The 23,933-nt window shown below is 59.9% G+C and overlaps 1 protein-coding gene and 1 pseudogene across 3 annotated transcripts in view; one reads left to right on the top strand and one right to left on the bottom strand.

The window, feature by feature from the left end:
- Positions 1-11,143, bottom strand: part of CRISPLD2 (cysteine rich secretory protein LCCL domain containing 2) — a 63,361-nt gene extending 52,218 nt beyond the window's left edge. For all 3 annotated transcript variants that reach the window (XM_075995833.1, XM_075995834.1, XM_075995832.1), the window contains exon 1: positions 11,044-11,143. The gene's annotated coding sequence lies outside the window, so the exon portion shown is untranslated. The remainder of the gene's footprint in view (positions 1-11,043) is intronic.
- LOC142862979 (uncharacterized) lies at positions 7,618-7,728 on the top strand (annotated as a pseudogene).
- Positions 11,144-23,933: the final 12,790 nt, after the last annotated feature.

Below are 23,933 nucleotides of genomic sequence, written 5' to 3'. Positions count from 1 at the left end.
GCCAAGGTTGCAAAACTGCGCCCGTAAAACCACAAGCGAGAGATCGGCTCCCATTCCTCACGAGAGCACGCCAGAGCGGCACGCCGCGGCGGGGGCCCGCAGCAGGGCTTCCGAGTCCCAGGGCCAGCGGCAGGGGCCACGCCCGGAGAATCCAAGCCATAGGTGCTCGGCATCTGCGGCGTCGCCCAGAGCTGAGACCCGTCCGTGTCGACTCTGCCAGGGGAGGTGGCTGTTTGCAGCCCCATTTCGCAGAGAGCAAAACCGAGTCCGGGAGACGCTGGCTGGCATCTGCGAGGTCGCGGGGCTAGTTAGAGGTGGAGACTTGCGATCAAGCTTCCCAAGGCCCGGGGAAGTTTCGACACCCCTCTGCTGTGATCACAGCCCTCCGGCCGCCTAACCAGGCTCTGTGGGCACGGGGCGGGGGTGGCTCAGCAAGCCCCTGCTCCAAATCCAGCGAGGGGGTGCCCTCAACGGCCACCTCCCGGCCATGTGCTCCCGCGCCCAGCACGGGGACGCGGGGAGACGGGGACTCGGTGGGAGTTCACCACGCCATCTGGCGCCCGTCTGTGTTTAGGAATGCCCGCCAGGGAGATGAATCCCCGGACGCGGCCTGTCAGCCGGCGGCCCCGCGGCCCTGCCAAGCGCCTGCCTTTGCACATGCCGTTCCCACAGCTCGTCCCGTGACCCCGGCGTGCCCCCCTTCCCCGCCGCAGCCGGGCAGACCCGTGCCTGCTCTCCGCGGAGACTCAGCTCAAGGGTCGCCGCCTGCTAGAAGCCCGGGGCTTAGTCACCCCGCAGGCCCGCCGCCCACGGGCCTACGCCTCCCCCGCTATGTTGGGAAGAGCCACGTGGGGGCTGTGCGTGACTTCGGCTTCTTTGTTGATGGCCGCGTAGTAAATCAGGGAGGGGAGAGCGGGGTTCAGTCCCCGACACAGCCCCGTGCTAGTGCAGGGCTGGACAGGGCACTTGTGCAGGGACAGGGCAGAGGGGAGCCCCAGGCCCCACGGCTCTGCGGAAGGAACGAGGTCACCAGGTTAGCCCTCAGTAAGCCCCAGCTACTGCGGCAACAGTGGCAATGCCACACGCCCCCCCAGATGGCTGCGTGGAGTTTTAGAGGCTGGGATTAATATTGCGGAAGGAAGGCAGTGAGGAGGCGATTCGCTCTTTATCGTATTATTTCAGGCCCCCACCGTTGCCTTAACAAAAGCCAATTTTTAAAAATCCTATAAGGCCAGGTGCGGTGGCTCATGCCTGTCATCCTGGCACTCTGGGAGGCTGAGGCAGACGGATCGCTCGAGGTCAGGAGTTCGAAACCAGCCTGAGCAAGAGCGAGACCCCATCTCTACTAAAAATAGAAAGAAATTAATTGACTAACTAAAAATATATAGAGAAAAAAATTAGCCGGGCATGGTGGTGCATGCCTGTAGTCCCAGCTACTCGGGAGGCTGAGGCAGGAGGATCGCTGGAGCCCAGGAGTTTGAGGTTGCTGTGAGCTAGGCTGACGCCACAGCACTCACTCTAGCCCAGGCAACGGAGTGAGACTCTGTTCCCCCCAAAAAATAAAAATCCTGTTAAGCGTCCAATGCTCAGGGGGAAACCCTCCCCCAGGCTACGCCCTGGGTGTCGGCCGTTTTCCCAGCGTCCTGAGGACGTGGGTTCTGTGACGTCAGGAACCAGGTCTGCAGGGTTAAGGGTTGAGGTCAACCACGTGGCCAGAGGCCGCCGTGAAGCAGCCATGCCTGGTAACTCACGCCGAGGGCAACTGCCGGGTCGGACGCCCCTTCTGCCCTGCAGGGTTGTCCCCTTCCTCGGCTCCATTCCAGCAGAGCGGACAGGCCGTGCGTGTCCCTCAGCCCTGGGACCCGCCGCCCGGGCGGCTGCGTCTGCGCAGACTGAGTCCCCTCCGCCCGGGCGCCGGGCTGAACCAGGGTGGCGCTGGCCGACCTACTTGGAGGCCAAAAAGCAAGCCAACCCCCCACACATAGCGTTTGCCGCCTCCCTCGGTGGAAACACTCCCAGCGCCCAGCGTGAACGCGGCTTTCTGCAAAGGGGTCCCGGCCGTGTGGCAGTGCGAGGTCTCTCCGTCACGGATCCCACCGGCAGCGCCAGCCTCGAGAGCAGAGCTAACAGTGAATCGTGGTGACAGGCGAGGAAGCACGCTCAGTTTTGAGCGTTGATCTCCTTTATTTTAAACGCACGTTTCCGTGACTTGACGCACAGCGGCGGCTGTGTTTCGCCGGGTCCCCGCCCGTCTGCAAGCCCACCTAGCCGCTCTCACAGGCTGGCGGGAGCCGGTACGAGCCGGTTCCAGCTCATCCCTGGCCGGCTGGCACGGAGTCTGGTCCCTTTTTGTCGTTACCCGGTGACCCGGCCAAGGCACGGCGGGACGGGGAGGCGGCGGGCCCTCCACCCCCAGCCCTGCCTGCTTCCCGCTCTCCACAAACCACGGCGTGACCGCGATTATCAGCCCCACTTTGCAGATGAGGAAACTGAGGCTCAACACAGACAAGCAACTTGGTCGTAGGGAATGCCCGAGGGCCGGTCGTCGCCCCCCACCCCGCCTCCTCCGCACCCACCTCCTTCCCCGGGTCCTGCAGCTGTCTCCCGGCTTGCACCACCGCAGCCGCCCCTAAAAGGCCGGGGTCGGGCGGCCCCGGGGAGGGAAGGGCCCCGAGGAAGGCTCTGCTCTTCCTCAGAAGTCAAAGGAGAACTCGGAGTGTGGGGAAGAAGGCCAAGGACAAGGACGGAGCTGAATCGGAGTGTAGCCACAAACCACCCAGAAATTCCAGGAATGAGGTGGCGGCTGGAGGAGGAACCCCTCCCCCTCCCTCTCCCCCACCCCCTTCCCCCTCTCTCTCCCCCTCCCCCACCCCCTCCCTCTCCTCCACCCCCTCCCCCACCCCCTCTTACCCCTCCTCCCTCCCCTCCGCCCTCCTCTCTCCCTCTCCCCGCTCCCCTTCCCCCCTCCTCTATCCTCCTCCCCCTCTTCCCTCCCCCTCTCCCCTCCTCTCTCCCTCTCCCCGCTCCCCTTCCCCCCCCTCCTCCTCCCCCCCTCCTCTCTCCTCCTCCCCCCCTCCTCTCTCCTCCTCCCCCCCTCCTCTCTCCTCCTCCCCCTCCCCCCGGGTGTCCCTGGCAGATCCCAGGACTGAGCAGAACATCCCGGGCCCCTCCTCCATGGCGTCCCTGGCGGTTTTCCTTAAGCCCTTCTGGACAGGATCAGGGCCAGACCCGAGGGAAGGGACAGCAGCCCCGCCCCCGACCGCACCGCCCGGGCTCCCCACCGCCAGGACCGGCACCTTCTTCCCTCCTGTGCCCTCGGCAAAAGGTGCAGCCTCACAGGATTTACGGGACAAATGCAACGTACAAAACCCATTCAACTTTTTTTTTTTAACACCGTGCTGAGAATGCACAAAATGCTGGGCAAAAAGAATGACCGTTCAACAAACCACTTAGCTGAACCTACTTTGTGCAAAAAGAGAGGCGCCGAAAATCAAGCGCGTTCAAGGCGAGCCGAGATAATGCGCAAGAAAAGCCACTTTGAAGTGACTGGACGACAAAGCGACGCGTCCCTGACAAGCCCAGGACGCAACTCCTGGGGCTCCTTCCTCCCTCGGAGCCCATGTTGGATGTTTCCCTGGCAGCAGCGCTCCCAGCAAAGCGTCAAAGGAGCCATGGCAGGAGCCCTCCGCCTCCAAGGGAAGGAGAGCACTGACTCCCAGAAGGCAGCGAAGAGAAGCCTGGGCTTTGGGTCGGCCCTGGGTTCGAGTTCTGCCTCCGCCGCGCGGGGCTGAGCAGTGAGGCTGGGGAGGGAGGGTGAGGGCTACGCAGAACGGTGTTTATAAAGGGCCCAGTGGCAGGACTTCTGGCAACTTAAGGGTCCCTCCTCCCCTGGAGTGCATGCAGGGTCCCCAAGTCATCCCTGCTCCAGGCGCCAAGACTGGCAGCTTGGACCCGCCTCCCCGCCTGACAGGCAGGGCCCTCTGGAGTTGGGTGGCAGCGGGGACAGTGAGTCCAGAGCTCCGCTCCGCTCTGAGAGTGAAGTCCAAGGGTGAAGCCCTACGCGGCCCTCGGGGTCAGTAAGAGAAGACGACAGAGTCCGCCCTCGGGCCTGGGAGGACACAGACGGCGAGCCTGGCGGTGACAGGTGCACAGAAAGGTCTGGACACCAACCCCGGGAAACAGCGCGGTGACCGCTGCGCTGAGGCAGACGGCCAGGTCCCTGAGGGAGCCTGAGGAACAGGGACTCGGGCTGCGGGGACCGCTGGGACAAAGGCTCGGAGGTGGTGACGGTCTGGGACAGGCACGAAGCCGGTGAAGCCGGGGAACAGTGGGCCCGCAGGGGCAGCCAGTGCCAGGTGGGGAGGGGCCTTGCAGGTGGGAGCCTGGATTTTGCTGCAGATACAGAGACAGCCCTTGAGGGGTCAGGCGGGCCAGACGGGCCTGACTTGTGTCTTGAAAGCCCTCAGGCACAGTGGCGCAGACTCAGCGTTGAGCAAAGGAGGCAGACGCTGATGATTAACCCCGCACGCGGAACCAGCCAGTGCCATGAGCAGTCAGGACACGGTTTCCCTGGGGTGGGGGTGGGGGCAGGGGCCGAGGGGCGTCGGGGGCTGCCCGGCTCTGCAGCGGGGCAGGGACGCCACACTTCGAGGAATTGCATCTGCCACTCATGAGCTCCTGCACTTCTCTCTAGTGTTTTTTTGTTTTTATTTTTGTTTTGAGACAGAGTCTCACTTTGTTGCCCGGGCTAGAGTGAATGCCGTGGCGTCAGCCTAGCTCACAGCAACCTCAGACTCCTGGGCTCCAGCGATCCTCCTGCCTCAGCCTCCCGAGTAGCTGGGACTACAGGCATGCGCCGCCATGCCTGGCTGAATTTTTCTATATATATTAGTTGGCCAATTAATTTCTTTCTATTAAAGAAATTTTAGAGACGTAGAGACGGGGTCTCGCTCCTGCTCAGGCTGGTCTCGAACTCCTGAGCTCAAACGATCCACCCGCCTCAGCCTCCCAGAGTGCTAGGATGACAGGCGTGAGCCGCCTTGCCCAGCTTCTCTAGTATGTTAAGTGTCAACGACAGGTTAGAACAAAAGCTTGCTGCCACTCTGACCTGGGTGTGAAGAGTGGGTCTAGGCAGCAGGAGTGGCAGAGGGAGAACAGGAGGCCACAACGGGAAAACCCCCAGGCTTCCCCGGGAGTCAGTGCCGCCTCCGTCAAAGCGAACCAAGACGCAGAAGAGCCCGGTAAAGCGCGGCCGCCGGGGCCTCCCCTTGCACCAGGGCGCTGCTGGCTGTCCCAGACGGGCCCGGCTAGCCCAAGCCTGAGAGAGCACCGTGCCCAGCAATGCCAAAGTCCGGCAGAGGGTATCTTCTCGGTCCCAGGCAGTCAAGCCTTGCAGGTGCCCGGAGTGAACGGCGCTCAGCAGGGGGTGCTCCCTGCCTGGGGGGACGGGGGCACCGGGCTGGCCGCGCTGGGAGCCGGCCAGGGCCGGGGACAGCAGAGATGACGGACACGCATGGAACACACGTGTTTTAAATGCCCTGGAGGAAACAGCTCATTCTTTCAGGGGTGACTTTTTAGGGGTTATAAATAGATGCACGTGGCAGGCTGGTCCTGGGCACACAGGGGCATGAAGTATGCTCTGATGGAACCTTCTAGAATCCTTGGGACACTTGCTCAGGCCCCAGGGCATGGGGAATGACAGAGCTTACTTAGCACAGAGTGCCACCGAGCTGAGCCTTCTTATTCTAAGGCTTAGTACCGGGCCACTCCCTCCATTCTCGCCGTGTGACTTCTCTCTGGTCACACCAGGCCCTGTCACCAGAACCATCCACACGGCTTCACGTCCACGCCCCACTGGCCAGCCCCTCCACGCCCCGTCCTTGTGCCCGGGCCCTGGGCAAGCCTCCCTCGCTTTCTAGGGCAGTGGGTCTCACGCTGGAGCCTGCATCGGAAAGTGCTAGATGTCTTGTTAAAATAGATTGTGGGCCCCATCCCCAGAAGCTGCTGATTCAGGTCTGGGTGGGGCCTGGAAATTTGTCATTACTATGGTTGTCTAGGTGCTGCTGGTCTGGGAACCCTACTTTGAGAACCGCTGCTCTAGATTATAAGAGCCTCTCGAACCTCCCCCGCCCCCACCCCCACTTCAATCCAGCCCTTCCCAAACCCCAACCCTCTACACCAGCTTCCCAAGTTCTGCCCACCGTCCTACCACCTACCAACACCAGTGCATGTTTTGTAGTTGTATATAAGTTTGCTTGTCTTTCGGGTTCCAAGAAGCGTACTTTAAAAAGGCAACTTCCCGTCACTGTCATTTACAGAGACTCGGATCACTGTGCCGTGAGTGGAAGCCGACGGTAAAATTAGGCACGATGAAAACAGCACGAAGTTGTCTCTGCCTGTTGTAGAGGACGCTCGCTCCCTGCTGTAAAGGGAGGTCGGGGTGTGGGCGGGTGTCAGGGACAGAGCAGCTCTTGGGGTCAGGGGGTCTGCTGCCGGGTCCCCGCGCACGCTCAGCCACCCTGGGGAGCCCACACTCTGGGGGAGACGGCTCACTCCGGAGTGAGCTGTTCTCAAGCGCAGACGCCACTGTGTCTGTCGCTCTCCTGTGTGACCTGCGCCTCCTTCGTGGCCACGCGGGCAGGGCGGACCTCTGCCGCCCTGAGGCCGACCCGACCCGTAGGTTCCAGGCGCCCGGCACTTCCGGCCGTTCTCCGAGGGTCCCGGGCCCTTCTGCAAACCCGACTCTGCAGGAACGCCTGGTTGCACCCACCCACCCGCCAGCATCGGTCCCTTCCCGCAAAGCACTGCCGTTGCCTCTGGGAGCTCTCGGGCTCTCCCCAGTCGGTCCCGGGATACGCCAGCTAGGTGCCGGCTCCCACCCTAGAGCCGGCTTTTCCCGCCCAAGATAATCCGGGGGCAGCGTCAGATCCAGGATCACGTGACTGCGAGCAGAATGCGAGTGTGGCTCTTTTTTTCCTCTTGGGATTTCGACACTCTGCGCTCAAAACAAAACACGCTCCAGAGATCGGGATTGAAAATGTGGGATTTCATAATTTCTAATTTTTTAAAAGGATGGTCTGGAAGTTGCGTAACTCTCATTCGGACTTTTTTTTTCCCCCTCTGACTCTGTGGTTTTTGTCTAAGCTGACGCAGCAGGAGAGACGATCAGAGAAGACAACTCTCCCTGGGGTTGGGCCGTGATGTCCCCACGGCCTCAAAGTGCCCACAGTTGCCCACAGCTTGGGGTTTGAAGCAGGCTCCCCCAGGGCGACGTCCCTGCCAGTCGCTGCTGTGACCCAGGGGGAAGGTGACCACTGCCCACAAAGCACCCAGGTGCGGGGTTTCCCTGCGCTCAGGGCAACGGACCTCAACATGCTCTGGAACTAGGTGACGTGGGTCATGGCTTCTTCAAGAACAAAGGACATATAGGTTCCTCAATAAGTGAAGCATAAAGTTGCCAGGTGACCCAGCGACTCCACCCCAAGAGAAACGGAAACGTGCACCCGCACAAAACCTCGCATACAGATGCTCACAGCAGAACTATTCTCAAAACCCAAAGGCGCAAATGGCCCGAGCCTCCATCGGTGGGAGAATGGATAGACAGAATGTCGTGTGTTTAGCATTGCCCAGTGGCAGGGTCACAGCCAATGAGGTTTAGCCGGGGTGCGATTATTGCTGATTGAAAACTTTCCCCCAAATGTGGTCTATTCGTGCAATGGAGTATTATTCAGCCATAAAAAAGGAAAGAGGCGCCGATCCACGCTACAGTGCGGACGGACCTTGGGAACAGGGTGCGCGGTGGAAGGAACCAGACTCGAAAGACCCGCATGCCACGTGATCCCACGTGTACCGAAGCGTCAAAGCTGGTAACCAAACCAAAACCAAAGTTGCTGGAAGAAGCAACTCCAGAGACACGAGCGGATCAGCAGCCGCCAGGGGCTGGCGGACGGGGAGGGGCGGGAGCTGCGGATGGGGTTCCTTGTGGGATGATGAAAACGTTCTGGAACTAGATACTGGCGGTGGTTGCACAACACTGCGAATGTACTAAATACCACCGAATTGCACACTTTAAAATGGTTAAAGGGGTAAATTACATGTTTATGTCTATTTTACCGCAATAAAATTTTTTTTGTCGGGGGAGAAAAAAAACAGAAAAACACGGCCTGTCCTATCAACCAGCACCCAGCTGTGCCTGGCCCGAGCCTGGCTGTCCCGGGACAGAGCGTGCTCCAGCTCGGCCTTTGCAAGGTGCCCCGAGTGCCCGCTCCCCTCAACAAACTGGAGACGACGTGAAATAAAATTACGCCCGGGGTTTGTTTTCCTTTCTTGACAAGCCATCAGCCCCTTTGAGTGATGCTGGGTTTGCACATCTGGGACTGATCAAAAACCAGTGAGTTTGCACAAAAAAAGAGAGAGAAGCCTCCTGAGTCAGGCGCAGGCAGACACACAGGCACCTCCCACGCGCAGCAAACCACGCCGCTGACAGAGGAAAGAAACATTCCAGGGCCCACAAGGAGGAGCAGGTCAGTGCTGGGGGTCCTGCCTCTAAAATGTTTCAAATGCAACCTCCAAAAGGCCACGCGTACGATCCGGGGTCCCTGAGGAGTGACGTGCAAGGGCGTAAACACTCTCCGCCCCCGGCGCCGGCCCCCTCCCCCGTCACGCCAGTTGTCCTCCCCAGGCCAGAGGTGGGACTCTGGGAGCCGGCCCTGATCCGGGCCAGGGCCAGGGCGGGCTCTCGGTGGGTACAGACCAGTCCCCGTGGGCGGAGTCGAGCCCCAGGCCAGAGCCAGCGCCTCCCCTTCCAGCTCCACTCCAACCGGGCCGGGGACCCAGCCCCCTGGCAACGTTTAAAAGCACCCACAAGGCTGCCCCGGGCCGTGACTAGTAGTAAGCTCTGCCGTGACAGTCACATGGCTCATTGTTGACAAGCACCTTCTCCCGGAATCTGAGGCAGGCGAGGCTGGGATGGCAGCTCCGCCCCACCCTGGCTGCGTCACGTTGGGTACATGCCTTTGTCATTCCGACCCTCGATTTACCCCCGTGCAAAGCGCCCAGCTCGGAGCAGCCAGGGTGGCCGTCCCTGGAAACCCCGAGCACGCCTGGTCTGCAGGGAGCGCCAGACAGACAGACGCCAGCTGCTGGGATTACCGTGAAGGTTGCTGTCACTCTTCCTACTCTGACATCTTTTAAGGGACTCTGCAAAAATCAAAATCACCCTCTTTGTTTCTCCTCCCCTGGGCACATCATCCACCTGTTCCAACTGGGCCCCCTCTCGGACCAAACCATACCTGCGTGAAGGTCAGGGTCAGAGGTGGAGCTGGCAGTGGGCAGAGAAGTGTCTGAACCCAGACATCAAGAGTGCAGGGTCTGGCCTGGTGCAGTGGCTCATGCCTGTAATCCTAGCACTCTGGGAGGCCGAGGCGGGAGGATCGCTCGAGGTCAGGAGTTCAAAACCAGCCTGAGCAAGAGCAAAACCCCGTCTCTACTATAAATAGAAAGAAATTAATTGGCCAACTAATATATATAGAAAAAATTAGCCAGGCATGGTGGCACATGCCTGTAGTCCCAGCTACTGGGGAGGCTGAGGCAGGAGGATCGCTTGAGCCCAGGAGTTGGAGGTTGCTGTGAGCTAGGCTGACGCCACGGCACTCACCCTAGCCTGGGCAACAAAGCAAGACTCTGTCTCCAAAAAAAAAAAAAGAGTGCAGGTCTGGAGGGAGACCCACCCGGGCGTGAGAGCATCCCGTCCCAGCGGGGTGATCTTGCCTCACTGAGCCTCAGTTTCCCCAGCTGAAAAAGGGGGATCAAGCAGCCTACTGCCCAGGTGTGCTGTGGGGGCGATAATGCAGGTGAAGTGCCTGGCACAGGGCTCGAGCCCGCCACATAGGCACTCCAGCCCCAGCCTCCCGCTCCTTCTCCTGGTGGAAACAGCCGGCTAAGGGGCAGAGGCAGGAAATCGGGAGCACACAACACAAAGGGCCCTGGGATAGCCAACAGTGACAACACAGCCACCCCAGTCCCTGGGAGGGAGGGCACGCCCGCAGGGTGCTGCAGGCCTCTGGTCTCTCGACCCCAGGCCCCAGGCGGGACAGGCAGGCTCGCCCCATTCTACAGGGCAAGGGACCTGACAGCTCAAAGGGTTAGGGCTCTTGGTTGCAAGGTTGCAGAAGCTCCCAGATGCTTCTCTTGGCCGGGGCAGCACCTCACCTTTTGGCTGGGAGACGCCCGATTCAAGTCAGACCACAACGGACGGGCACCGGCTAAACCTCCCTGGCTTGTCCTCCCGGCCCTTGGCCGCGAGGCTCTGGGTCCGCACCACGAGCGGGGCTGGATGTGGCTCTCTCCGCCCGGGCAGCTGAGCTCCCCGGCACTCCAGCACAAGGAGTTGTGCAGATGCCCTCTCTGGCTAAAGAGACCCAGGAATGTGTCTCCCGAAACTTCAGGAACTCTGGCATGGCCCCACAGCCGGACACATCCATCTGCAGCTTTGGAGGCAGACAGAGCCCTGGCTCCGCCTAAACAACTCACTTCACCTCTCCCGACCCTCAGCACCTTCATCCAAACTACAGGAAGAAGGAGGCTGCTACCTCGCAGGTTTGTTGCAAATGAAACCACAGGGGCGTGTGACCCTGGAACCCGCAGAGCATTAATGCACATGCCGCTGGATCCCCCAGCCCTGCCCACGTGGGTAGCACACATTCTAACGCCTGCCACATCCGTGCCATCAGCCTTGCATTTACCGACGCACGTGTGAACACAGGAACGCGACACATGCCGGCGAATTGCACAAGGCAGCCAAATCCAGAGCACGCAGCCCGGGGAGCAGACGGGCTTTGAATGCCGGCTCCCTGGAATTCCCAGCTGTGAGGGCCTAGGCGAATGTCCTCGCTGAGCCTCAGTTTCTCCATCTGTAAAAGGCACGCCGGCGGAGCGCGCAGCGCCTGCACACAGCGAGCCCGGAGGCGGGGGAGACGGGACTGCTCGGGTTCGGGGAGAGCGGGACTCAGCTTGCAGAAGGAGAGGACTCAGAGCCGCGCTTACCTCCGCAGGGCTCCGGTCACCACCTCGCCGGCGAGTCCTGCGTGCAGCGGCGGCGGCAGCGCGGGCAGGTCGCGGGACGCGGGACACCGCACACGCACAGGGTTGCGAGTGAGCCCTGGGCAGCGCAGCGCCGCCTTTTATACGCGGCCCGGAGCCCGCGGCCACGCCCCCTCTGCGGCCGGCGGCGCTGATAGGACCGCGCAGCCCGCCCGCCCCGCCCCGCCCCGCCCCGCCCCGCGGGCTCCGCGAGCGGAAGAGGGCGCGGCGGTGGCCCCGGGTCGCCCGCTGGGCCCCAGGCCGGCTGGAGAGGCGGCCGCGCGGTCTCCTCGCCGGAACCTGCAAGAATAGCTTCTCCGGGCGCTTACTGTGCGCCCCGCGCGGCGTCAAGCACTTTGCACCCGAGGTTTGCAGATTTGCACGACCCCAGCTCTGCGGCTCAGCGGGAAAGCGGGGGCTGGGGGCGCCTCGCAGGACCCCAGCACCTGAGGTCGGGCCGGCCGGGCTCTGTGGCTGCGGCGCAGAATGCACGTGTGCTGAGTTCATTACCACCCTCTCCACGGACGCGGACGGAGCGTGCCTCTCCTCTCACCCCTCCCACTTGGCAGAAACGAGGACTCCAGGTGTTACTACTTACCGGTGGGGCTCTCGTGCAGGGGCCCAGCTGGCGCCTCCCCTTCCTCATCCCAGCGCCTGTCTGCAGAATCCACCCCCCTCCCCAGATGGGAATCCCCCATTTCACAGATCAGGGTCACGCCTGGCTCCGACTACATTTTGCCCAGAGGCACTTAGCATCCTTTATCTGTGCGGGTATGTACGTAAATCAATGTAGAGCCAGAAAAAATCAATGTAGAGCCAAAAAAAAATCACCTTTGAAATATGTCAATCCAACTCCCTGGTAGGCAGGTGAATGAAGAAACAGGCTAGAAGAGCTAAGGGACTCCTCCCTGCTCCCCTCTCGGTCCCACAAAGCGGACCCCCGTCTGCAGGCCGGCGCCGGGCGCAGGGTCTGAGGGAGCCGGTCCTCGTCGCTCTCCCTGCCTGGGGCACCGGCATTAGCTCCTTCCTCGTGAACTCCTTCCCCACGTGCCCAGGGAGTCACTCTGTGCCAGACCAGACCCCCCTGGGCATCCCGGACTGGTCGGAGCCTGTCGGGGAGCAGGATGGGCAGGACAAGGACGACAGAAGGCCACGTGTGTGACACGGATTCCAGCGGGAAACCCTTGCCCAAGACTCCGGTGCGGCTCAAATGCAGATAAAGAAAAACGCAGCTGTTGTCTTTTATCTCCTTTCCCCCATTTTCTTTTACTTTTCTTTCTCCTTCCAGATTTTTTTTTTTTTTTTTTTGAGACAGAGTCTCACTCTGTTCCCCAGGCTAGAGTGAGTGCCGTGGCGTCAGCCTCGCTCACAGCAACCTCAATCTCCTGGGCTCAAGCGATCCTCCTGCCTCAGCCTCCCGAGTGGCTGTGACTACAGGCATGCGCCACCATGCCCGGCTAATTTTTTCTATATTTATTAGTTGGCCAATTAATTTCTTTCTATTTATAGTAGAGACGGGGTCTCGCTCTTGCTCAGGCTGGTTTCGAACTCCTGACCTCGAGCAATCCGCCCGCCTCCGCCTCCCAGAGAGCTAGGATTACAGGCGTGAGCCACCGCGCCCGGCCTCTCCTCTCAGATTTTGAAGCATCATTCTCAGATCAACTTTCCTTCACCCCATACTTAGTAAGCACCTACTGTGTGCTGGGCCCTGTCTCAAGCGCTGAAGGATTCCTCAGTGAGTATGACTGTTCTGGAACAGTCCTTGGTTTGACAAAGGACAAACCCAAGGGGAGAAGAGATCTATATTAAGAGATGCGTCTAGGTACCTGGCCCCGAAAGCACCCTCCCGCCAAATCCTCCCCACCCCCAACTACTCTCTGAGGCTGGTACTGTTGTCAGCGCCACTTTTCCGACGAGGCAATGGGGCACAGAGAGCATAAGTCACTTTCCCAAGGCCACACAGCTCCCAAGCGGAGGAACTGGGATGTGAACTCACACCCTTGCCCACTCAGCTGCCACTCCCTGTGACCTTTCAACCTCGGGTGCAAGGGAATGGAATAAGCTGCACCCACTCCCCACCCACCCCAGCGGGGGGGGGGGGGGAAGGGCAGCTGCACCAACTCAGATTTTTCCGGAGCCCAACGTCTGCACGGGGGGTTGGTGGTTGTTATTAATGAAACCCCGACTTTGCTAACCCAGCCTCCGCCTCCTTACAGACGCTTTTCCTAGCAACCCTGCCGCCCTTAGCTGGCCCAGGGTGGGTCTGGGGACACCTGTCCCAGCGAGGACATTCCAGGGCCACCGCTGGCAGAGCTGCAACCAGACACACAGCTCTGCAGGCCTGGTGTCCCTGGCTGAGCTGCCAGTTCCTGTCCAGCCTGGCAGCCGCCGCCCCAGCTTCAAAGCATTCCAGACCTTCCCCCTCCACTCTCCCTCAGTTTCCCCTTCCCTCTCCCTCTCTCACCCCCGGGGCCTGACGGTGGCCCCACTTGCCGCTGACATGGAGGAGCACCTCTGCGCGCCAGGCGCTGGGCACAGGGCTCCACGGGCGGGCGACACCCTGTGAAGTGCCACGACCCAGCGGGGGAGGGGTGAATATGGGCCCTGTGTCATAGACGGGGAAACTGAGGCTTGGGCAGGTGAAGGCACTTGCCCAAGGTCACTTGGCTGTTCAGTGGGGGCAGCGGGGGTGGTTAGGACTCCAACCCAGGCAGTCCAGTGCCAGAGTCCACACAAGGGTCTGCGTGTTTGTGTGTCCCCAAAAGTCACACGATGAACCCTAGTCACCCACATGGTAGTATTAGGAAGTGGGGGCCTCTGGGGAGGTGGCGAGGTCACGAGGGTGCAGCCTTATCAGAGAGGTCCCTGGGAGCTCCCTTGCCCCCGGCAGCACGGGAGGACACAGCGAGAAGTCGCCAACTGTGAGCCAGGAAGAGGGTCTTCACCCGACCCGGCCCTGCCGGCGCGTTGTTCTTGACTTCTCAGCTCCACAAGTGTGAGATAAGTCGCTACTGTTTACAAGCCACCCCGGTTATGGTGTTTTGCTGCCCAAATAGACTGAGACAGGCCGTGACCTTGGCGTGTAAACCATGCAAGCTGAAAGGAGTAGGAAGTCTGGGTTTGCTGCAATGTGAACCCATTGGGCATTTAGGAGCTATTTCATTTCTCTTCAGTATTTCAGAGGAGCTCAATAAACCAATCTCTCGAATGGGTTGTTATGGTTACTCTTGCTGGGTCACAAGGTATCCCAAAACGTAGTGGCTTAAAACAACTGTTTTAAGTCACTCCTACTGGTGTTCATCAGGAATCTGGGAGAAGCTCGGGTGGATGGCTCTTCCCTCGGGTCCGGGTCCGCATGCACTTGCAGGCAGATGCGGGCCGGGGCTGCAGGCGGCCGAAGGCTCCACTGGGCTGGACGTCCAGGCTGGTTCGCCCGTGGGGCTGGGAGCTCCGTGGGGGCTGGCTCGGGCTCACCCAAGGGGCGGGCGGGGTCCTTGGCTTGCGGTTCGCGCCAGCATCAGGAACCAACCAGACCCGGTTCAAATCCCAGCTCCTCCGCTTCCCAGCTGTTGGCCTTGAGCAAGTCACTTAGCATTAGTGTCTGTGCTCAGCTCCCATCTGCAAAGTGAGGGTGATAATGATGGTCTCTCTCTCTCTCTCTCTGAGCATTACAGGGTTAACACACGGAACACAATGCAGGGCCTGGCACGCAGCAAGTCTTAGTTAATATCATAGTTGCTGGGGCCAGCAAAGCGAAGAGAGAGAGAGAGAAGAGTTTTGTTTTGATCAACTTTTCCACCGTTTTGCAATCTCAGAATCTAATTTCCAAAAATAACATTTGAACTTGGATAAAATGGTATGTCATGGGCAGCGGGGACTCCTGGGAAGTCCTGGACTGGAAAGGACCGAGATGTACTGAAGTGTCCCCTGGGAAGGGACGGGTCACTCCTATCCTTGGGAATCCCGGCGAAGGGTCCGTTTGCTCTCCAGGCAGGGAGTTAAGTCATGGAGAGTTCGAGACGAAGGAAAACGTCGCCCGGGTCACAGGGAAGCCTAACTTGGCAACGGGAACAGGCAGTCCTGGCAGGGACACGTGTGAGGCTCCCAGCCCTCTGCCCACTGTCTCTGGACCCAAGTGGCAGCTGGGAAGACCACACACGTGTCTGCAGGATGGTGGGGTGGGGCCGGCGGTCATTTGGTGCGAAGATCAAGTTCTGTCTTTCCCGTCTCGCCGTGGGGCTGACAGCTCTCGTCCTCACACCCACTCCTTATTCACCAGTTATTTTTCTTGGAGGCTCTTGGCCGGACGTGGAGAGCCAGGGCTGGGGAGTTCCAGCTTCTCATTTGTTCCCGCCATCCGGCAGCTGCGGGACGTCACCCGGCCTCCACTTGGCGTCAAAGGACGCTAACGGTTTGAGTCAGGGAGGCACGAGGGCACTGTTTCGTGACGTGTGACCCGAGAGGACTGGAAAGACGGCCACAGCTCTGTACCGACAGGGGCCAACGAGACGCCCCGGGGCTGTGTGCGGGATGCCTTGTCCGCCTTTCTGGAGAGGGGTGCGGGGCAGGGCCGGGCCTCCTGCCCTGGCAGGACGCTCTTTGGGGGCAGTGGGGGTACTGCCGGCGGGGAGGTCGGGGCGCTTGAGGTTGCAAGTTGCAGAAAGCCACCGGGTCAGCTGAAGCAGAGAAGGGGGCTGCTTGGTGGGATACTGGGTTATTGCAGAAGCCAAGGTGGCCACGACTCTCAAAGAACTAGCGTCAGTGCTGGGCCACCTGGTGGCACTTCTACTTCTCACCTCTTCTACGGGGCCCCCTTCCTTCTCCCTCTGCAGCCAGGCCTGGCCCACCCCCTTTGGCACGGCCATCCCACCAGCCTGGGGGGTTGTACCCCCTTTGCCCAGGGCCCCACGTGTCATCATCTCCCTGCTCTAACTTCCTGGATACATAATCTGACTGTCCCTGTTGGGAGCAGATATCCACCCATGGTTCAACCAAGGGAGACCAAGGGGATGCTGTTGGGGCAGGCTCTGTGAGCTGGTGGAAGCCCAGAACGCCAGCCTGGTGGGGACGATCGCAGCAGTAGAGTCTGTGGGCACAGTCAGAAAAAGGCCCAAGATTCGGCGGCCGACAGCTTGGGTGAGCAAGCGGCATCTGGGACGGAAGCAAACCGCGTCCCTGTTCCACGCCTGCCCTCGCAGTCCCCGGCCTTTTCTGTGCGTGCCGACCTGGCTTCCAACGGCGACGCCTGCGTCCCGGTTGAGGGCTGCCCCTGGGCTACGTGAACCCGCACGGCTCAAGAGTGCTCAGGCGGCCAAAAAGTGCCTAGGACTTGATATCCCCTGGGACGCAACGGCTAACAACGGCTGACACCGCCGAGGGTGTAAACACCCCGGATTCCTCGTCCCTGGCTGGGATCATTCGGAGCTGCTGCCAGGTTCCCAGAAGGGTGCTCCACCTGGCCACGTGGTAGCCGGCTCGATAATACACCTGTCATCAGCTTTCCTCTGTCTCCGGTGTCGCACACCCATCTCTTTCCTGTATCTCCTGTAGTTCTTGCACTTCTCCAATACACTGCCTACCTTGAAACCCTCAGCTCAGGCAGGGTCTGCCTCTGGGAGCCCAACTAAGACAAGGACCCCAAAGTTTGGGAAGAGGGTCCCAGGAGTCATGGCTGTTAGGATACCGTGCGTTCATCCCTGTGTCCGTTGACTGTTCGTTGAGCAGCTGCTACGTGACGTCGATGGACTGACAAACACAGGAGACGGAGAGAAGCCAGGAAGGCTAAAGAGCAACAACATAAGGGAAAGAGAACTTTTCACAAGGAGTCTGGGGAGACAAGGGCTGAGCCGTGGTGTTATTTAACTACATAGACACTATGACTCGCGCAGGAACAGGGAATACGAACCCCCCGAATATCACGGGCACCCCTTCAAGCATCAGAGGGAGGCAGTTCAGGGGAAATTAGAGGAAAAGTCTTCATCCAACAGTGAATAGCAAATTCATCCAACTCGAGCTACCCCACAAGAAGTAAAACAGGCGGAAAACAGAAATAGATTTTTAAAAAAATAAACGGTTAGGGTCATGAAACTGGAGTTCATTTTTTATTCTTTTTGATGACATTTACGGAGGACTTTCTTTGGACCAGGCATTATGGAAGGAAAAAGATGAATAAAGCAGATGTGAGACAAAGCTTTTTTAAATTATTTTTTGAGACACAGTCTTGCTCTGTTGGCCTGGCTGGAGTGCAGCGGTGTCAGCCTAGCTCACAGCAACCTCCAACTCCTGGGCTCAAGTGATCCTCCTGCCTCAGCCTCCCGAGTAGCTGGGACTACAGGTGTTAGCCACCACCTTGGGCTAATTTTTATTTTTTTAGTAGGAGACAGGGTCTTGCTCTTGCTCAGGCTGGTCTCAAACTCCTGACCTCGAGCGATCCTCCCACCTCGGCCTCCCAGAGTGTTGGGATCACAGGCGTGAGCCACCGCGCCCGGCCAAGGCCCCGTGTTCTCCAGCCTGGGTTTGCTCAGCCCGTACTCGAGCGCCCAGCTGAGGTGCCCAACCCCAGGCAGCCCAGACAGAGCCTTTCTCCCGGGTCACTGTGTGCCCAGCTCTGTCCGAACGCTTCCTAGTTCTCCTCACAAGGAGCAGCAATCCACTCGAAGGTCACAGTGAAATCCAGAAGGGATGGACAGGGGGGTTTTCTCACAGCCCCCCAGACGTGAGGGCACTTCCTGGGCCTCCAGCCCCACCTGGCACTCACAGGTGCCGCTCGACAGCCGCTGGGTAAGAACTGTGACACCCCAGGCCCACACTGAACGCAGGAGGTCTGGTCTCCCTTCCCCTTTCCCTGGCGCGGGACCAGGGCCCGGGGGCTGCCCGGCCTCCCCAGCGCACACCAAGACGGGGCGGGCTGAGATGCAGAAAGAAGGGCTCGTGACATGGGCGCATCCACACTCGTGCACCTGTTTATCCACAGGCCTGACCGGCTGTCACCGCCACATGGTGGCACTTTCTGCAGAGCCACGCCCGCCTGACAGCGGCACTGCGGCTCGCTCCGGCTCCTCCTCCTCCTCACCGCTGACGCTGTGCTCGGCTGAGTGACGCGCCCCCATTACGCATGCATTTAATCCCCGAACCTGCGGACGTTCCCTTACGAGGTGCGTTTGGTTCCCAGGGCCGCTGTAGCAGAGAGCCACAAACGGGGCGGCTTGAAACAACAGAAACGTCCCTGTTAGAGTCCTGCAGCCCGGAGTCCAAAGTCGAGGTGTCCGCGGGGGGCCACATGTCCCCGAAAGCCCTGGGGGCAAGGACGCACCGTTGTCTCTCTCAGCTTCCGGTGCCACCGGCCATCCCGGCGTTCCACGGCTCTGGGCACCCGGTCTCCGACCCCGGCCTCACGGGGCGTCTTCCCTGCGTCTGTGTGCACATTTCCTTCCTACAGAGACACCAGTCGTAGGGTGAGGCCATGCTCCTTGAGTGTGACCTCATCTTGACCCGGTGACGTCTGCGACGGCCGCAGCTCCAGACGAGCCGCACCCTGAGGTCTCGGCTCTGCGGGTGACACCACGCTGGGGACGTCGGGACGGGAGGGGTCCTGGATTGCCCAGGTGGCCCAGTGTCACCGCACGGGTCCTCACGAGAGGGGGCAGGAGGGTCAGAGCCGGAGAGGTGCGGCGAGGGAAGTGGAGGTGGCAGCGATGTGACTGAGGGCTCCAGACACGGAGGGAGGAGCCGAGAGTCGGGGCCGCGGCAGCTACAGCCACTAGAAGCCGGGAAAGGCAGGAAGACGGACTCTCCCCTGGTGCCCCGCCGATGCCTGGGTCCGAGCCCGTGAGGCTGACCCCAGACGTGCGGCCTCTGTGTTCGTGCTGCGTGAAGCCGCTTGCCGCAGCAGCCGGAGGGGACTCGCGCAGACCGAGGGGCCCGGCGGCGCAGGGCGGCGGCGGCTCCAGACCACACAGCGCTCGCCGGCCCCGAGTCACGGGCCTGAAAGGGGCCTCCTGAGAGCCCCTTTTCCAGAAACGCCCTGTGTTCCCCCCGATCGGCTTCTGAGCAATCAATCGACACTTTCCAGATGCAAAAACTGGACGGTGGCCAGTCTGAGACCTTGCACAGCCCGGGAGGACCCACACAACAGACTCCGGTGGGTTCTGCAGCCTGAGTGGCTGTCACTGCGCCCTCCTTGTCCCCGAGTGGCTGCGGTGCCAGCGCCTGCCTGCACCAGGGAGCCCGGGGATGCCTGCAGAGGCCCCGGCCAGGCTGGGCTGCACGGTGGCCGAGGCGTGGACAGAGAGCCCGAAGCCTCCTGTCAGCCCCAGCCGCCTGCTGTCACTTCCGGACGCAGCGGGTGTGGAGACGCAGCGGCCTCCTTCTCTGCAACAGGGCAGGCGGGCGGGGCGTGGTGCCTAACGTGCCACCGTTCAGAGCCGCTCGGGGCTGTGTCCTTCTCGCCCCTTCCTGAGCCGACGCCTGGGTGAGGGGGAGGAAGTTTAGGGTCTTCATGGTTTTGCAGGGGGGGAGGGGAGCCCACCCCCAGATCCCTAACAAATTGCTGCTAACTGGTGGCCAACGACAGGTATGCAGGTGGCCCCGGGCGGTCCTTGGCTTGTGGCTGCACAGCTCCACTCTGTCCTCACACGGCCCTGGCCTCTCCTTACGAGGACACGTGTCTCTGCATTAGGGCCACGAGGCCGTCCAGCATGTGCCGGCTCCAGACTGTCTCTCCAGATGAGCTCACGTCTGCAGAGACCCTTTCCCAGTAAGGTCACAGTCACGGGGGCTGGGGGCTGGGCTTTGATGGGTCCTCTTAGGGGCCACCGTGTAACCCACCCCAGCAAGCCTGGACTCCGCCTCTGGCCACTGTCTCCCCACCATGCCCCGCCAGCAGCCCAGGGGCATGAGGCCACCCCACTCTGGGGCCTGGGGCCCCCCAAGCACGTTGCATTTCAGGGGCGCCTCTTACCCCTTTCGCTCCCAGCCTCCTCCCTCCTCCTCCTCCCCCAGCTCACGTCCACCCCTCCCTGCCCAACCCTGGAGCTGGGGCCGGTTTCCACCTTCTTGCACTGTTGCAAGCACGCCCTTCCAGAAGCCCTGGCTTTACCTCCGCTGCGGCTGACGTAAGCGCAGGAGTGGGGGCCGGGGGCGTCTGGGAACCCGCTCTCGCCGACATCGGTTTTCTCCCCAGCCCTGCAGAGCGTCCCTGGCTGCCCAGGCGGACGGAGACTCGCCGGGGAGGGAATGCAAAAAAGGAAAACATCCCCCTGCTGTATATAGAGCCCCGACACTGAGGGACGGCACCGCCACTGACCCAACCTCACCAGCAGGAGGCCTCAGAGGCGTTTTTAACACCAGCCTCTCAGGACGAGGGATTCCTGCACCTTGGACCACGCGTGCCCGTTTTCAGCGTGCAGCTCCATGGGCTCTGACAGGTGTCTACACTGGCATAACTACCACCACGGTTGTGATACAGAATATTCCCATTGTCCTCACTCCCCGCCCCCGTCAGTCCTCACCTGCCATCTGCCTCCCACCCCGCCCCCCAGCAATGACTGATCACCTGCTCTAGAATGTTCTATAACTGGAACCGTACAGCACGTTCAGGGGCCCTGGACAACTCCCTGTCCTTCCTCACTGTGAGGCTCGGGGCACTTGCTCGGTCCCTCTGGGCCTCAGTTTTCCTCACCCAGAGACTGGGGATGACCACAGCAAGCTCTGTGGCTCAGGCGCGAGCAGCCGCTCCGACGGCCGATGTCCTCTACAGGTGAGCAGGTCGTGCTTCCAGCCGGCCAAGCTTGGCCAACGAGGAAGAGCGAGACCCCGTCTCTACTATAAATAGAAAAATTACCCGGGCGTGGTGGCGCATGCCTGTAGTCCCAGCTACTCGGGAGGCTGAGGCAGCAGGATCGCCTGAGCCCAGGAGTTTGAGGTTGCTGTGAGCTGTGATGATGCCACGGCACTCTAGCTGGGGTGACAGAACAAGACCCTGTCTCAAAAAAAAAAAAAAAAAAAGAACTGAGGACAGAGGGAAGGAAGTGTTGCCGCCCATTTATTAACTTAGCAGCAGCCAGACTGAGCTCGGGCATCCCTGCAGGTGCGCCTGCCTGGGCAGGGGTGAAGCGCTGACGCACCCCATGGCCTGAGTGGGGTGCTGGGGCCTGTTTCCGAGAGTAATCAAGACGGCAGGGAGGCGGGGGGCTGCCACCTCCTGAGCGGCAGGAAGGGAGAGGTGGGGGGCGCCCTGAGTCAGGCTCGCCGACACGGGTCGGCCGAAGACAAGGTCGCAGAGCGGCCACGAGAGCCGAGATCTTGCTCTGTCGCCAGCGTGAGCAGCAGGGAGGGGACTGGCCACTCTCCGCGTGGAACACGGCTCTGGCTTCCCAGAATTCTTAGTCCAAACAAAACACTATAAACGCATGAACCTTTCAAAGGAAAACTGTTCTTCATTAACATTTCCCACCGAAACATCACAGCCATCTGAGCAGGCAACCCTAGCCTTTTTATGAGGCTTCCGTGAAGCGTGTGCTGACACAGTGCTTGATCTATCGAGACCGGGAGGCGCCGGAAAGACGGGCCTGGGTTCGAATCGTTGCTGTGTGCCCCTGGGGAGGTCGCGTCCCTTCTCTGGGCCTCGCTTCCCTCCTCGGTGAACAAGAATAATGAACCCCTGTGTTGTGAGTGCCGAGCGCTTAATGGTCATCGTGCAAGGGGTTTAATAAACAAGAGCTCTTATTATTGTTGATATTTTACAGATAGATTCTTCCCTGCACGCTTGACCCAAGGACTTTCAGGCCCCCGGTAACTGAGACCCCCCCCCCCCCGCCAAGAACCCCTCCCAGCGTCGTTCGGGCTGGCTGGGGTTTTGCTCACTCCGGGGGCCAGGGGCGGGGACGGCCGGGCACCCAGGCGACCCTCGGCCCTGCAGCGGACGCCACGCGTGACCGGGACTGGGGAGCGCTTCGAGACCCTTGCGCTCGGACTGCCACTCTTCCCACGAAGGGCAGAACTGAATCCAGCTCCACGCGCAAAACGTGGGAGAGGGCCAAGGGTGCACGCGTGCCCAGGAGCGCTGGGGTCTGAGACTGGAATCTGACCCCGAGGGAGGACGGCGGCTTCCCACACGTGAAATCGGGCCACTCCCGGGCTGCCGGGACGCTGGAGCTCCCGCACGAGTGAGCGTCACGGAGAATCAACTGCGAAGGCTTGGCTTGGCAAAACAGAGTGTCTCCCGGCCAATGCGACCGACGGCCCCGCAGAGAACGCGGGCAGCTGCCTTCCGGGACAGTCATGGGGCAAATGGGACCCGTGCCAGTGTCCGTGTTAATCCTCCACTGTCTCCCGGCCTCAGCTGCCAGGCAGCCAGCAACTTTCCGCAAGAGAGATGCTCAGGCCCAGATGGTCTCTCCAGGCAATTCTACCCAACACTTAAGACATAACACCAGCGCTACACACTGTCTCCCGGAAAACAAAAGAAGAGGGGACACCTCCCAATTCATGTGGGGTCAGGGTTACCCTGATGCCCAAAGCCATACGAAGACAGTTGGAGAAAAGAAGCCATGTACAGACCCACGCCTATCAGGAACACAGACACCAAAGTCCTGCAATCTATTAAAAAATATAACGCCCCATGACCCAGTGGGATTTAATACATACCACGCGAGGCTGGTAGTACGCTAAAAAAAAAAAAAAAAAAATCAATCAATGTAATCCATCATATTAACTGACTGAAGAAAAACCACATGTTCGTACCAGTTGATGCAGAAAATGCATCTGGCAAAACCCAGCATCCATTCACAATACAAACTCTCAGAAAACCGAGAGTAGAAAGAGGGTGGAAGGGACGTCCTGAATCTGATAAAGTTAGCACCGCACTTCGTGGGCAAAGACAGGATGCCTTCCCAAAGCCAGGAGGAAGGCAATGCATCCACTCCCACCATTCCTAGTCTACATGCTTTCGGGAGGCCTCGCCCGTGAAGTACAGAGAGGAGAGCGTTAGAGAAGTACAGGGTTAGGCAGGCGAGAAACATCTGTCCCCGTGTGCACACAATGTGATTATCTGTGTAGAAAATCAGAAGGAACCTATAAAAAAAGCTTACAGAGGCCAGGCACGGTGGCTCACGCCTGTAATCCTGGCACTCTGGGAGGCCGAGGCAGGCAGATTGCTTGAGGTCAGGAGTTCGAGACCAGCCTGAGCAAGAGCGAGACCCCGTCTCTACTATAAATAGAAAGAAATTAATTGGCCAACTAATATGTATAGAAAAACTTAGCCAGGCGTGGTGGCGCATGCCTGTAGTCCCAGCTACTCGGGAGGCTGAGGCAGCAGGATCGCTTGAGCCCAGGAATCTGAGGTTGCTGTGAGCCAGGCTGACGCCACGGCACTCACTCTAGCCGGGGCAACAAAGTGAGACTCTGTCTCAAAAAAAAAAAAAGCTTATCCAGATCAGGAATTTAGCAAGATCCCAGGACATAGGCCAACATACAGAAATCAATCATATTTCTATACAAGAGCAATGCAAAATAGATTGAATTTAAAAAACCCAATTTACAATAGCTTTCCAAAAATGAAAGACACTGGTATAAACCTAACAGAATGTGTGCATGATCTGTAGTATGTTTCATCAAAATGCTCATACAAGCCGGGCGAGGTGGCTCACACCTGTAATCCTAGCACTCTGGGAGGCCGGAGGATCGTTTGAGCTCAGGAGTTCAAGACCAGATGAGTAAGAGCGAGACCCTGTCTCTACTAAAAAAATAGAAAGAAATTAGCTGGACAACTGAAAAAATATATAGAAAAAGTTAGCCGGGCATGGTGGTGCATGCCCGTAGTCCCAGCTACTCGGGAGGCTGAGGCAGGAGGATCG

The sequence above is a fragment of the Microcebus murinus genome, chromosome 20, assembly GCF_040939455.1.
Source record: "Microcebus murinus isolate Inina chromosome 20, M.murinus_Inina_mat1.0, whole genome shotgun sequence".
In the NCBI taxonomy this organism is placed as follows: Eukaryota; Metazoa; Chordata; class Mammalia; order Primates; family Cheirogaleidae; genus Microcebus; species Microcebus murinus.
The sequence above is the reverse complement of the archived record's forward strand: the minus strand, read 5'-3'. Positions and strand labels throughout refer to the sequence as shown.